Consider the following 12,980-nt stretch of genomic DNA (forward strand, 5'->3'; position numbering starts at 1 on the left):
ATGAGAGACGTAGAGTTTTAACAAATAAAATTATTTATTCATCAAAACACTTTTCGTTTACCAAGTGTTTTAAATGAAGATTCAGATACATAATGTTTAACCACAAAAGATACTCAACCTTCTTCCAACACCTTTCCTGAAATCCAATCGACATAGCAAACTTGAGTTTTCGGAAGCTATACCCGATATTACAAAAAAATCTGTTTTCGTTATGAGCCTATGAGGAAATCGGAGTTATTCCTCGCAACTCCTTAGATGCCGAATCCCTTTACTAGTTACCGCTTTTTGGTTATCCTATAATAGACCATGTTGCATTCAGTGTAGTATGCTGCTCTTTGGCATGGTATGGTTGGTCAGCTCAATACATTGGATGAAAAGCTGGGTTTTTATAAATCCTTTCTCCGAGACTACTAGATTGATTTTCAAATTTTAAATCTTGTTTAAAGTTTTGCAACAAAACCGTCCAGAAAAAAAAAACAATTTAATTGACTTCGGAGTCATCTACCACGACACAAGCCAGGTCTAAGAAAAAATTATCAAAACTTAGACTGTTTACTTTTGGCTCTGGCTGCCACTTTGCAAGTCACATCGGGCTCATTTTGGTTCATACACTCATAAGTGTAAGCTTAAGATACCTGTTGGTACGGAGCTTGTACTTGATATTGTACACAGGTCAAAACTAAGTCAGGATAGATCACAAAATGTTACAGACATCACTTGAGTTTGTTTGTGCTTGGCTTTCCATGACACCGTTCACTGTAGTCATGCAGTGTTCAGAAGAAAGACAAAACTTATAAATTAAATTCACCATTTCGAGATTCATTAAGAAATTAATAAAAAATGAAGAATGTAGAACATTGTTGAAAACATCAACCAGGCAAAAAAAAAGTTTAAGGCAGCTTCATGGGTCCTCCTTTTACCCATCCATTCTCTGTCAAGATCCCGTCGGTCCTGGACCGGTATTTGCTCGAAAGTGGCTCCTGAGGCTCTGAGGAGGGTCATAAACCCGGACCAAGACAGGAGAGAGTAGCCGGACACATCCGAGGAACAGTCACAACCCTGCTGTCAACCGGAGCTGAACGCTGACAAGGGAAGGTAGACACTGACAAACAGGGGAGCTGGACACTGACAAACAGGGGAGCTGGAAGTCTACAAATCGGGGAGATGAACGTTTGCAAACAGTGGATGGACGCTAACAAACGGGAGATGGACACCAACAAATACTGAGGAGAGGTAAGCGCCGACAAATTGTGGAGTGAGACGCTGACAAACAGCAAAGAAATTACGCTATGACACTGGAAACACGAGAAGCATCAAAAGATCGGAGTTGACGTTTACAGACAAAAAAAAAAAAAAAATATTGACGCTGACAAACAGTGAATATGTAGATGCCTGGCAGGAGTTACAAAAGGTGTGCTGCAGTCGTTGATGTTCACTTTTTTTTTTGTTCAGACCTCTCTCCAACGGGCATATATACAGGGTGGGCCAGAATAAGTGTAACAGTTTCTAACGCACATTCTGTGTATTTAATCTTTCAACTCTAGACATATTTTGTAAGCATACCAAAGCCAACAGTCTGCCAAATGAGTAGGAGAAATAATTACCTCTCTATCAGCAATGGTTTTCTTACCAGAAGAAAAAGTAAAAATCATCCATTTATGGCATGAAACAAAATCGTGCGCAGCTGTTAAACGTCATTTCCGGCAGGAGTTCGGCTGTCACTCATCACAGGTACCTTCGAACACGGAGATCCATCGATTTGTAAGTCATTTTGAGAAGAAAGGGAGCGTCCTAAAACAGGCGAAGTGTAGATCCGGTCGTACAACTGAGGTGACAGGAGATGGGGATGGGATTGAGCAGCTCTGTCAATTCGTCAGTGAGTCACCGAGGATCTCTACCCGGCATCGCTGCCAGGAGCTGGGGATGGCACGGACGGCAGTCTTCGAAGAGTCCTCCGCATGAACCTTCGGTTCTTCCCATACCGGAGGGACACCGCGGAGAGGGTGGGAGCCAGTTTCCTCGAACACGTGCACATGTGTTTGCAGGCAAAGGTGCCCTCTTTGAGCACATGCGCAAATTAAAGAAAACACGCAAATGCTGTTTTTTATTGATGACGATAATCTTATTTTGCTAGGATTTTTTCGAGGTAAATATTACTATATGATTTGGCAAACGTTTTTCTACTAGCTGTCAAAATTTTATTTTCATATCTTTTACCAGTCTCGAGAAACCGACGTCAGAAAGTGTTACACTTATTCTGGCCCACCCTGTATATATCCCAATTACAGGAGAGACACCTGCTCCTCCTCCTCGTCCTAAGCACATAGGCCGCCCGCACCGCGGGTCGACGCCTTAACCGAATGCGCCACCAGGGCCGCTATGAAAAACAATTGGTCTAGAGCTTCAAAATCATGACGTCACTAGAAACTCGATACCTATCTAAAAAAAATCCTATATATATTTTTTTAAGCTTTGCCATGATAAGCTTCAATCAATTTGCCACAAGAAGCCAAAAGTTCGCCATCCTTCTGTAAGACTATCCCATCTCTCTTCATTTGACATCAACAACCCAATCAGTCTGACCCCGCACTGGTCTCTCTGACCTCCCCATCAGTCTGTCTGACCCCGCTCCAGCATGTCTGACCTCCCCATCAGTCTGTTTGACCTCCCCAGCCCCCTCTGTACAGCCTACCAATTCTTTTTCTAGACCTCCCTTCCTATCTGACCTCCCCATCCCTCCCTGCCTGACCTCCCCATCCCTCCCTCTCTGACCTCCCCATCCCTCCCAATCTGACCTCCCCATCGCTCCCTATCTGAGCACCCCATCCCTCCCTATCTGACCTCCCCATCCTTCCCAATCTGACCTCCCCATCGCTCCCTATCTGAGCACCCCATCCCTCCCTATCTGACCTCCCCACCACTCCCTGCCTGACCTCCCGTGCAGCCCTTTAGACGGAGCTGCTTCTCGCTGAAGGCCATGCTGCGAGAGGGGACCATCTGGCCATGCCAGGCCGTTGACCCTACCTTTCTCGTGCCTCTGCAACAGCACTGATTATCGATCACCCGCTCACATACAGTCTGGACACACAGACACACACATAGAGCCAGTGATAGCCGGCGGCGGAGCACCGTCCTGCCTGGCGCGGGGTCGTTCACCCGGCCTGTCCCTCACTGTCGCTTTTACTGGCGCCGCCACCGCTGACCCGAATAAGCCAGTCGGTCAGTGGTCACGTACAGCTGGAAGCCTGAGGCGGGGCAGCCCAGCCTCACCTATCACACACCTGACCCGAGAGGTGCGGCGAGTCCTGTGACCCGACGTGACCTGGCACAGTGGCGACCTCTCCCAGAGCGTGGGATCAAAGAGGCAGGGGTGTTGGTAACTGCCCGGTGACCTAGTTAGCGGTGGTTGTGAGATCAGCTGTTGTTTGTGTTCATGGATTATCAAACAGGACTTGGTCTGTCGGAACGGAATGACTACAAACAAACTCAGCTGACGCTGGCGCGTTGCTAGGGCGATTTCTGACACAAATGCACTGAGTCACACGACCTGACAACATGTCCTTGGAGTGTGCTCGAGGAACTCGGGCGAGCGACGTGCGCTGGATTTGTGGGCGGGTCTGGACAGCGCCCGCGGCTGTCGGAGATCAGACACGACTCGGACACACTGCTGCCCTAAACATTAAACAAGTCAGCTGTTGTGTGTGGAATGCGATCCAGAAAGGATGTGGAAACAAGCGCCGGAGCGCACAGCGCCGACCGAGCCGCGCATGGCAACAGTCTGCGCGAGCGCCCGACCGAGACGGGGGCGAGAGAGGCGGGGAGAAAACTGGACGGAGGGATGGAGTCTTTCTGAGCGGCATTCTACTCGACATGGCCGCCATATTTGCTAGACTCGCCGCCGGTGGATAGTTGTGGTATTTGTTCATTTATTTTTGCTACACATGCCAGGCTTGGAAGGATTACAGACAGCAGACGAAAAAACAATAATCAAAACATGAGTATGACAAAGCAATATTTGGAGTTGGAAGGTATGGGTCTCTAGTACAATAAAACACGGGCACACACGCACGTACTGAAATGTAATTAAAACAAATATAGATAATAAACAATGTTGTCATAAAAGATATTTGCTGTGCCAATAAAATGTTCTTGATGCAACCCCTGTGCTACCTCATAGAAGAAAATGATAAGGAGGATTATGGACGTGCTCTTTTGACCTGAGTCTGACCTTGGGTCAATTTATATTGCTGAGTTGATAAATGTTATGATAATCACGGCTCCAATTTGCAGCTATTCATGAACACTGAAGGGCAGCATAATTGTCTTTTCGTTATATACCGGCGAAGACACGAGATCGCCGATCTGTGCGCCGTCCCTGGTTTCTCAACGCGTTGCAGTCAGTTCGTTCACCCCTCGGTTACACCAGCTCTGCCCCGCAGCCAGAGTCGTGACGTCCATGAAACTTTCTACAGCGTCCTCATAGCACGCATAACGGCCATCTTCTAGACTCGCTTAGAGTGAGGAAGATAAAAAATTGGCTGTAAAAATAGCGTATTAGCTTTAGAGACTCAAATGAGGAAATCAAGGAAAAAATGAAAGGATCAATTCACCATGCAAGGTGGCATTTCAATAACTCAACTGTCTTTTAACATAATTTACATTTTTAATGTCAATTTTTTTTGGCTCGTTCGACTTACTTTACAGTAGATTTACCCTCTCTTTAGAGGACAATCGTCCCGTAACTGACCACTGAGGACACAGAACACTATCCCCTGCCCACCAATCCTGCTTTGGTTAAACGCCCAGCCGCCGCCTCTCTCAGGCGCCTCTGTCGCCCTCAATCCGCGCAAACTATGTCAGGGCCACCAACGTCTACAAGGGATTCTCCGTCAATGCTAATCAGGCGTCTGGGATGCTAATTTTCTGGGGGCAAACAGGGGTTGAAAGGCCGCCCGTCCCCGCCCGCCGTCCTCACCGAAGGGTGATGTTGTCATGAACGTCTTTCCCCGTCGCGTCCATAAGACCTCGCCTTTAAGGAGTGGCAGCGGCAGTAGACGGCGGTGACGCTTCATGAATACGAACGTGGCGCTGAAGGGACGCACCTGGCTCCGGTGCGTGCCGTCAGCCGCACGCGGGTTTCGACACTGATCCCCCGGTGGCGGCGGTGGAAGCGGTGGTGGTGGTACCCGAAGGTTGTTTCTTCATTAGACAAACACTATTCTTTAGAATTGTGTTTTTCTATTGAAAAACAAACTGAGGGTGTTTCCATTTCGGGATAGGATTCGTGTTTGGTGCAGCGAATTGGGGCACCTTGCACCGTTTGCACACGAACCGATTGATTTTGATTAAATTTTCAGGGCAGCTGCCCCCGCAGATTATCTACCACGAAACACCCTCAGCTAAGAATATAATTATTTTTCTTGCACGTGGCACGTGCACGTGTTTTAGGCCCATAGGCTTCAACATTAGGTGGATTTTCGGCATCGCATTTCTCGCAGACGGGTGCTTGTAATGCGATGGGCTTCTATGGGCTGGGTGGCCGCCCCGGCATCTACCATGAGCCGGCAGTGCCGTTTCGGGCAGCCTCGGGAAGGGGGTGCAAATTGCACGTGCAGCCGCCATTGGTTTAACGTTACGAAATGGGCCAAAACGGTTTTTCTCGATTTGCTTAAAATCGGCTCGATAGATTTTCTTTGTTTTGGGAGTGCCGGTAGTCGGGCATGGGGTGCGTTCGCCAATGTTGATCGCTTGAAATATAATTAACTTTTTGCACGTGGCACGCGCCCAAATTTTCACGTGTTAAGTCAATGGGATTTCTTGAAAAAATTACTAAAATCGATTTTGCTCAAAATTCCCACGCTAGATTTTGAAAATGTTACAGTATGATATGCATCCACATGTCGCCTACCACGTGGCATAGGCCACATATGGGGCGATTGAAATGCACGTGCACGCCCCGCACTTGTTTGAGTGGACCACCCCCGTGAAAAAATTGACCACTGCTGGTATGATGGCCTGTGCCGCGCAAACAATGCGTGCCAGCGGCACCAATCGAGGGCAGTCGTCAAGGGGATGCTCCAGGCTAGTTGCACACCTCATCACGTGGTGCACGTGTTTTCGCACGTGCGCCACGTGGGTGTAGCATTTTGGGGTAGGTAGCCATTGGTGCATAATTACGCTCAGGTGATAACCTCAATGCATGGGTTTGAGCCAGAGTTCCAAGTCGGTTGCGACAATGACCAATGGTGTTGGGTCTACCTCGTGTCAAACACGTGGCCGCTCGGGGTTCTCCATTCCGGAGATATTGTGACCGATAGTGAGGTAAGCCCTAATTCAAAGATTGGCCAAGTTTGATCGGCCGCTGGGAGGCAATGGTGGCGCACCCGAAAGTCTACCCATGGGCACTGACGACCCCTTTCATATGGTACAAAAGGGTGGTCGCTATAAGTCTTTAGGCCACACGTGGCACGTGGCACCCCACCTCGAATGACCACGTGCACTCTCAATGTAAGTCGTTTTGGCCATAACTTTGCCATTTATGGGCCGATTTCGACGAAACTTGCAACATTGATGCATTAAAATGACCTGCGCCGAATACGGCGCTACGAATACAACAAACTCATGTGCGTCCTTTTTGTCTCTAATGCGCCACTTTAGCTACAGTGGCTAAAGTTGAGGAATATTACGCGTATACATTTCCATTTCCATTTCGGGATAGGATTCGTGTTTGGTGCAGCGAATTGGGGCACCTTGCACCGTTTGCACACGAACCGATAGATTTTGATTAAATTTTCAGGGCAGCTGCACCGTTTGATTAAATTTTCAGCTGCACCGTTTGTGTATATTTCGACGGGCCGACTTCGTCGAAACTTGTAACGGTGGTGCACAAAACTAGGCTGCGCCACATACGAGGCGAGGCAAAAATATGCTGTTGTGCGCCATTTTTGTCTCTACTGCGCCATTAAGTGCCTAAAGAGGCTAGAATTAAGGAATCTTTAATCAGTTTCATGTATTAATAAATCACTGTGAGGTACGCTACGCACTACGCATATGCATACATGTAACCCCCTCGCGTCACTTTGGTCTTAATTGCATTGGTGTTTCGGGCGTGCGTTTTGCGCTTTTTTGCGGTGTTCGCGTTTTGCGGCGGGCGGGCGTTTTTTTTGCGCTGTTTGTGCTTAGCGGCGGGCGGGCGCCTTTTGTTGCGGTTTTTGCGCTCTTTTCGATGTTAAGTTTGTTTTCTGTTTGCGGCGGCCGGGCGTTTTTTTTTTGCGGTGTTTGCGTTTGGTGGCGGCCGGGTGATTTTAGGCGTTTTCGGTTGGTGGTTAGCGTGCGTGCGATGCGGGCGTTTATTTTTTGCGGCGTTTTTGCGTTTTATGCGGTTTGCGGTGGTTGGGCGATTTTTCGACGTTTGCGTTGGCGTTTCGGGCGTGCGTTTTGCGCGTTTTGCGGTGTTTGCGTTTTGCGGCGGGCGGGCGTTTTGTGCTTTTTGCAGTGTTTGTATTTGGCGGCGGGCGGGCGGGCGATGCGGTCGGTTTTCTTTTTTGCGTCGTTTGCGGTGTTCAATTTGTTTGCGGTTGGCGGTGGTTGGGCGTTTTTAGGCGTTTTCGGTTGGCGGTTAGCGTGCGTGCGATGCGGGCGGTTTTATTTTTTTGCAGCGTTTTTGCGTTTTTTTTGCGGTTGGCGGCGGGCGGGCGTTTATTTTTTGCGACATTTGCGTTTGCGTTTCGGGCGTGCGTTTTGCGGTGTTTGCGGTTTGCGGCGGGCGGGCGTTTTTTCACAATTCAAGTCCCAACCTTCGGGCCGCAGCGCTACTCGAAAAGTAGATGGCATGGTTGATGGCGGTGGCTGGTAGTGGTGGCGGTGGCTGGTAGTGGTGGTGGCGGCGGGGGCGGCGGTGGTGGCTGCGGTGGCGGCGGTGGCGGCAGTAGATGGTATGGCTGACGGCGGCTCGGCGGTGGCGATGGCGGCGGTAGATGGTATGGCTGACGGCGGGGGCGGCGGTGGTGATGGTGGTGGTGGCGGTGGTGGCTTCTGTATGCGAAGAGCCTTTAACCTCAAGGACGACTGGAATAATGAACTACCGTCAAATATGCAAAGCAGTGTGCATAATATTGTTGTAATGAAATTATGTGCATAGCTGGAGTCGAACAGCCACGCATAGCATATACAGAACTGAACATTGCACGCACTTGTGTTTATTGCTTTTCTTTGTGCGCCTGCATAAGCTGAGCAACATAACCTATTACGACATCGAAATAAAAACCTCAGAAAACATGCAATGTACAAGACATCTGACACATGCCAGAACTACGAGAATGCGAAGAACCGGGTGAACGAGTAGGCGACCTGGCAACTGGTCGCACGCTTGTCTTCGTGCGTGCCTCACTATCGCGTTACATCTTCATTCAGTAGCGGCGACTGCGGCAAGAGTTACCTAACTCTCAGCGGCGTGTGTAGCGGCCGGAGCCCGGTTCTGAACGACTACCATCTGCGTGAGCTGCGCGCACGCGGCACGGCGGTGCGTTGCAGTTCTTGCAACTCTGCATTGCTACTGTGAAACTCGACTCAGCTGTAGTCCATCACTGGTGGAGTCCGCACTCCGCGCCGTGCCGGCCAGCCGCTCTTATCGACCGCAGGACCCGCTTCGCCGGCATTGCGTTTCTCCTGGATGTTCTCAGAAGCGATGTTGATAGTGAAATGAAAGACACGCTTCGGGGAACGAACTTCTTGCAGTCGCGGCTGCATAGGTGATCAGAGACTACCGTTGACGATTACATATCAGGAGTTACTGTTCATTCTTACATCCAGCAGGACGAGAACACTTTTTTAATTTATTGAAACTGGAGAAGTTAAAATCGATTTTGCAATTTGATATTTGTTCCACAAAGTTATCACTGGTATCACTTAAACACCTATGTAACTTATCACTTATTTTATATGACCCCAAAGACTGGAAATAATGTAATTCCACGCATAGTTAACGCACTATGTATGTAGTTCTCAAACGTTCAAAAGAATGGCAAATAGGAAAGCAACTTAAAAAAAACTACCCTAAAATGTCGTAAAATTAACCCGCGCACCGACGGGGGTCTGCGCCAACTTCGCAACGACGGGGGGGGGGGGGCGGATGACAGCCCACCCCTTAGATCTCGAGAACGAAGCAAGATAGCGACAAGCGGTAAACGGCATCGGATACGCACGGACAAGGTCTACAATTTTTATTAAGGTCATTTTCAGGTCAGCTCAAAGATGACGTCACAGGGGTCGAAAAAGTCAAATGGCGGCGCTAGATATGGAGAGTTTTTCTCGAATAACTTTCGAATTAGTCAAGATAGGAACAAACTAAGGGCATCATCGTGATCCTGTCGTCAATCCGCATCGAATGATATATATGTTGACCTCGAAAGGTCAAGGTCAAAGGTTGACCTCAGGTCATGTGACCTCGAGGTCATCATGTATATCATTCGATGCGTCTTGACGAGCTGAACACAATGACACCATCCGCGCGGCTGTATCTTGTTCCTGTACGGAGTTATTGGCAAAAAACCGCTGGTGACCTTTGATGACGTCACATGACCTTACAGCTGCCCAACAGCAAAACAGACCTCAAGGTAGTGAAGGTTGATTGTATATGAAGTCATGTATGGTATATGGGGCCATTCCGACCCGTTTTAGTGGTAAAAACAGGGAGTTGATTTTTCCCCCATTGACTTATAATGGGGAGGTCGCGAAATTGACCTGACCTTAGGTCACCGACATCAAAATTCCGAGATAAAAAATTGTAGCTACTAATGACCTCATAACATCCTGCGACTTTCAAAGGCCTCCGACATCTACTGTAGCTCTGGCACGGTGACAAAGTTGCAAAAAAGTGACTTGAGGTTGGGTCATTCAAAGTGACCTGGTGACCTGACCTTAAAAGTTAGGAGGTTCAAACTTGCACACCATGTGTAAAATTGATGTGAGAATAGTCGTATCAAATTTCGCGGCCGCGCGCGGTTTTCCCGCTATCCATGAGAAACCTCAGGGGGGTGGGCGGGTATCCGCCCCCCTGTCGGTGCGCGTGTTAACCCTATTCCTGGCGGGGGGGGGGCCTCAGGAGCCCCCCCTGAGGTTTTTTGGTTATATCTCTCAAACGCGTTGAGCTAGGAAGCTCAAATTTTCTGGCTTTTCCTAAAAGGCTTCTACGCAACATGTCTGAAAATTTTGAGTTGATCTGACCTCAGGTCAGGTCACCAGAGGCGGTTTGGTGACGCTACCTCAGAAAAGTTTGCAATCACGCCAGAGCTAGAGTTTTTGACCGATCAATTTCTTCTCTTCAGGGTTTAGTTAGGGTACCAGTATGTGCAATTTGTATATCTAGGAATTTTGATATCGGTGACCTAAGTTCAGGTCAATTTCGCGACCTCCCCATTATAAGTCAATGGGGGAAAAATCAACTCCCTGTTTTTACCACTAAAACGGGTCGGAATGGCCCCATATACCATACATGACTTCATATACGATCAACCTTCACTACCTTGAGGTCTGTTTTGCTGTTGGGCAGCTGTGAGGTCATGTGACGTCATCAAAGGTCACCAAAGGTTTTTGGCCAATAACTCCGTACAGGAACAAGATACAGACGCGTGGATGGTCTCATTGTGTTCAGCTCGTCAAGACGCATCGAATGATATACATGATGACCTCGAGGTCACGTGACCTGAGGTCAACCTTTGACCTTGACCTTTCGAGGTCAACATATATATCATTCGATGCGGATTGACGAGAGGATCACGATGATGCCCTTAGTTTGTTCCTATCTTGACTAATTCGAAAGTTATTCGAGAAAAACTCTCTCCATATCTAGTGCCGCCATTTTGACTTTTTCGACCCCTGTGACGTCATCTTTGACCTGACCTGAAAATGACCTTACTAAAAATTGTAGATCTTGGCCGTGCGTATCCGATGCCGTTTACCGCTTGTCGCTATCTTGTTTCGTTCTCGAGATCTCAGGGGGGGGGCCGAATCGGCCCCCCCCGCCAGTTTCTTGTCCCGGCGGAGCCCGCCAGGAATAGGGTTAAAATTTGTTTCAATAACTTGCAAATAAACGTTTGTTTTCATGACATCGATCCGACACACTGGTTTGAAACATTTTTGTTGCACCTGCTAGTATTGCACTGCAGTGAAGGTATAGACTTCTCAAAACCTTCAGAAATTATTCGCTAGCAAAAGTCTCTCGGAATACGGTCCTTGGTATATGGTGATAGTTTAGGTAGAAATAATGTGCATAACTTTATCAAGTTATTACGTTTTAGGCAAAAAGCACCCAAGCATCCCGGTCTCCCAACAATTTCCCTCCCTCCCGTCCCTTATCTTCAAACCTTACCTCAAAAAGATCGCTGCGCGGAGCGGGCGCCGCGGATTTCGGGGCTGGTGCGCTGCGGGCCAGCCTACCCCAGCAGGCGGCGCCAGGCGGCCGCCAGCCCAGAGAGGCCCGGGCGGCGACCATGGGCGGGCACGTGTCCCACGACAGCTTCATCGGGCGGATGGCGGCGCATCTTGGGAGTGATGGCTGCGTTTTAGCCATAGCAGATCGGCGTTTTTTTTAACAATAGAATATGCATAGATGTTCAGAGCAAATGAAATGAGGGCTAAAACTATCTTCTCAAGAAAGAGGTATCAAATAACACCGAGCCATAACTCTATAGGTACAGTCCAAAGCAGAAGTAATGTGCGGTTTCAGTCATGGGTATGTTCTGCTTCTGAAGCTTAGGAACGATTAGCCAGACTGCAACGAGACTTTAAATGTAGCTTACATGTATCTTCACCCTTGCAGCTACAACTTTACTATTGACGTCTTCTTTTCAATCAGTCCGCATTTAAAAATCGTCAGTCAAAGCCATCCGTTGAGATTGGTAAAACCACACATTACTTTAGCGGTGGGCTGTACTTATCAACCTAGCCATTTCTTGGCACCCACTGGGCATTCAAATCCCTGCAAGGAGCGCCAGGAGCGACTTGGGTGCTATCTGACCTACCGGTTTTACCAGGCGAAGTTGAAGGACAGGACGACCGCTGCTGAGTCGGCAGTCATCGACCGAAAATCAGGCCGGGCGGCGCGAAGGACAGGGGGTCTCTTACCTGTCTGCCAGGGTCGCGCGCGCGCGGCCGGCCGGAGCGGTCGAATGCCTCAACATCGCCTGTGTATTGATGTCAAGGCCAGCGTGTGCCCCCCGTGTCCCGTCCTTCGGAGCGGCACCTGCGCGGCGGTGGGAGGTCGTATCGCCCTCCTACCAGCTCACTTATGTCCACCGCGAGGTGTATTTACATATACTGTCGGATAGGCAGTGAGGGAAGCTTAGTCACAGTGGTGAGTCACCGCCGGTGTCTGTTCCAGTTATGTCTAATGTCCATCGCGCATTAACCCGTGCATGATCGAAGCATATTCCATAACGCGAGTGAAAAGGGGGTCCCTACAGAGCCCCCTTCCTATCTCCAAAACCACTGGTCCGATTGTTATAATTGAAACGGTGTTTGATAGCCCTGAAAAAGCTGTCGAGCGAGACCCAATCTTATTGATCCAAAGGTCACCGATGACTTCCCAGATCAGGTCGAAGTTAAAGCATATCAACATTTACGAATGTTTACTCTTCGAGCTATGGTCACTGCGAGAGAAGTCACATGAATCTCATATTTGGTATACACACTCACTACTCAGTCATAGGCCGAAGATACGAGTACCCTGTGAGTACCTGTTTCAGGTGAAAGCTAGATGAGGCTAGGTCACAAATGGTCACGAAAAATTTAAAGCTTATATCAGTTATGTGAAACATGTTTTAAGGTCCACTTTGGCCATGAAAAAAAACAGCGGAGGGGGCAGATACCCAGTATCTACCCCTTAAGATCTCGAAAACGGAGCAAGTTTGCGACAAGCGGTAAACGTTATTTGACGCGGACGGACAAGGCTTCAATGTTTACAAAGATGTTCTTCAGTGCAG

This window comes from Amphibalanus amphitrite, unplaced genomic scaffold (genome assembly GCF_019059575.1).
Source record: "Amphibalanus amphitrite isolate SeventyFive unplaced genomic scaffold, NRLGWU_Aamphi_draft 001644F_arrow, whole genome shotgun sequence".
NCBI lineage: Eukaryota > Metazoa > Arthropoda > Thecostraca > Balanomorpha > Balanidae > Amphibalanus > Amphibalanus amphitrite.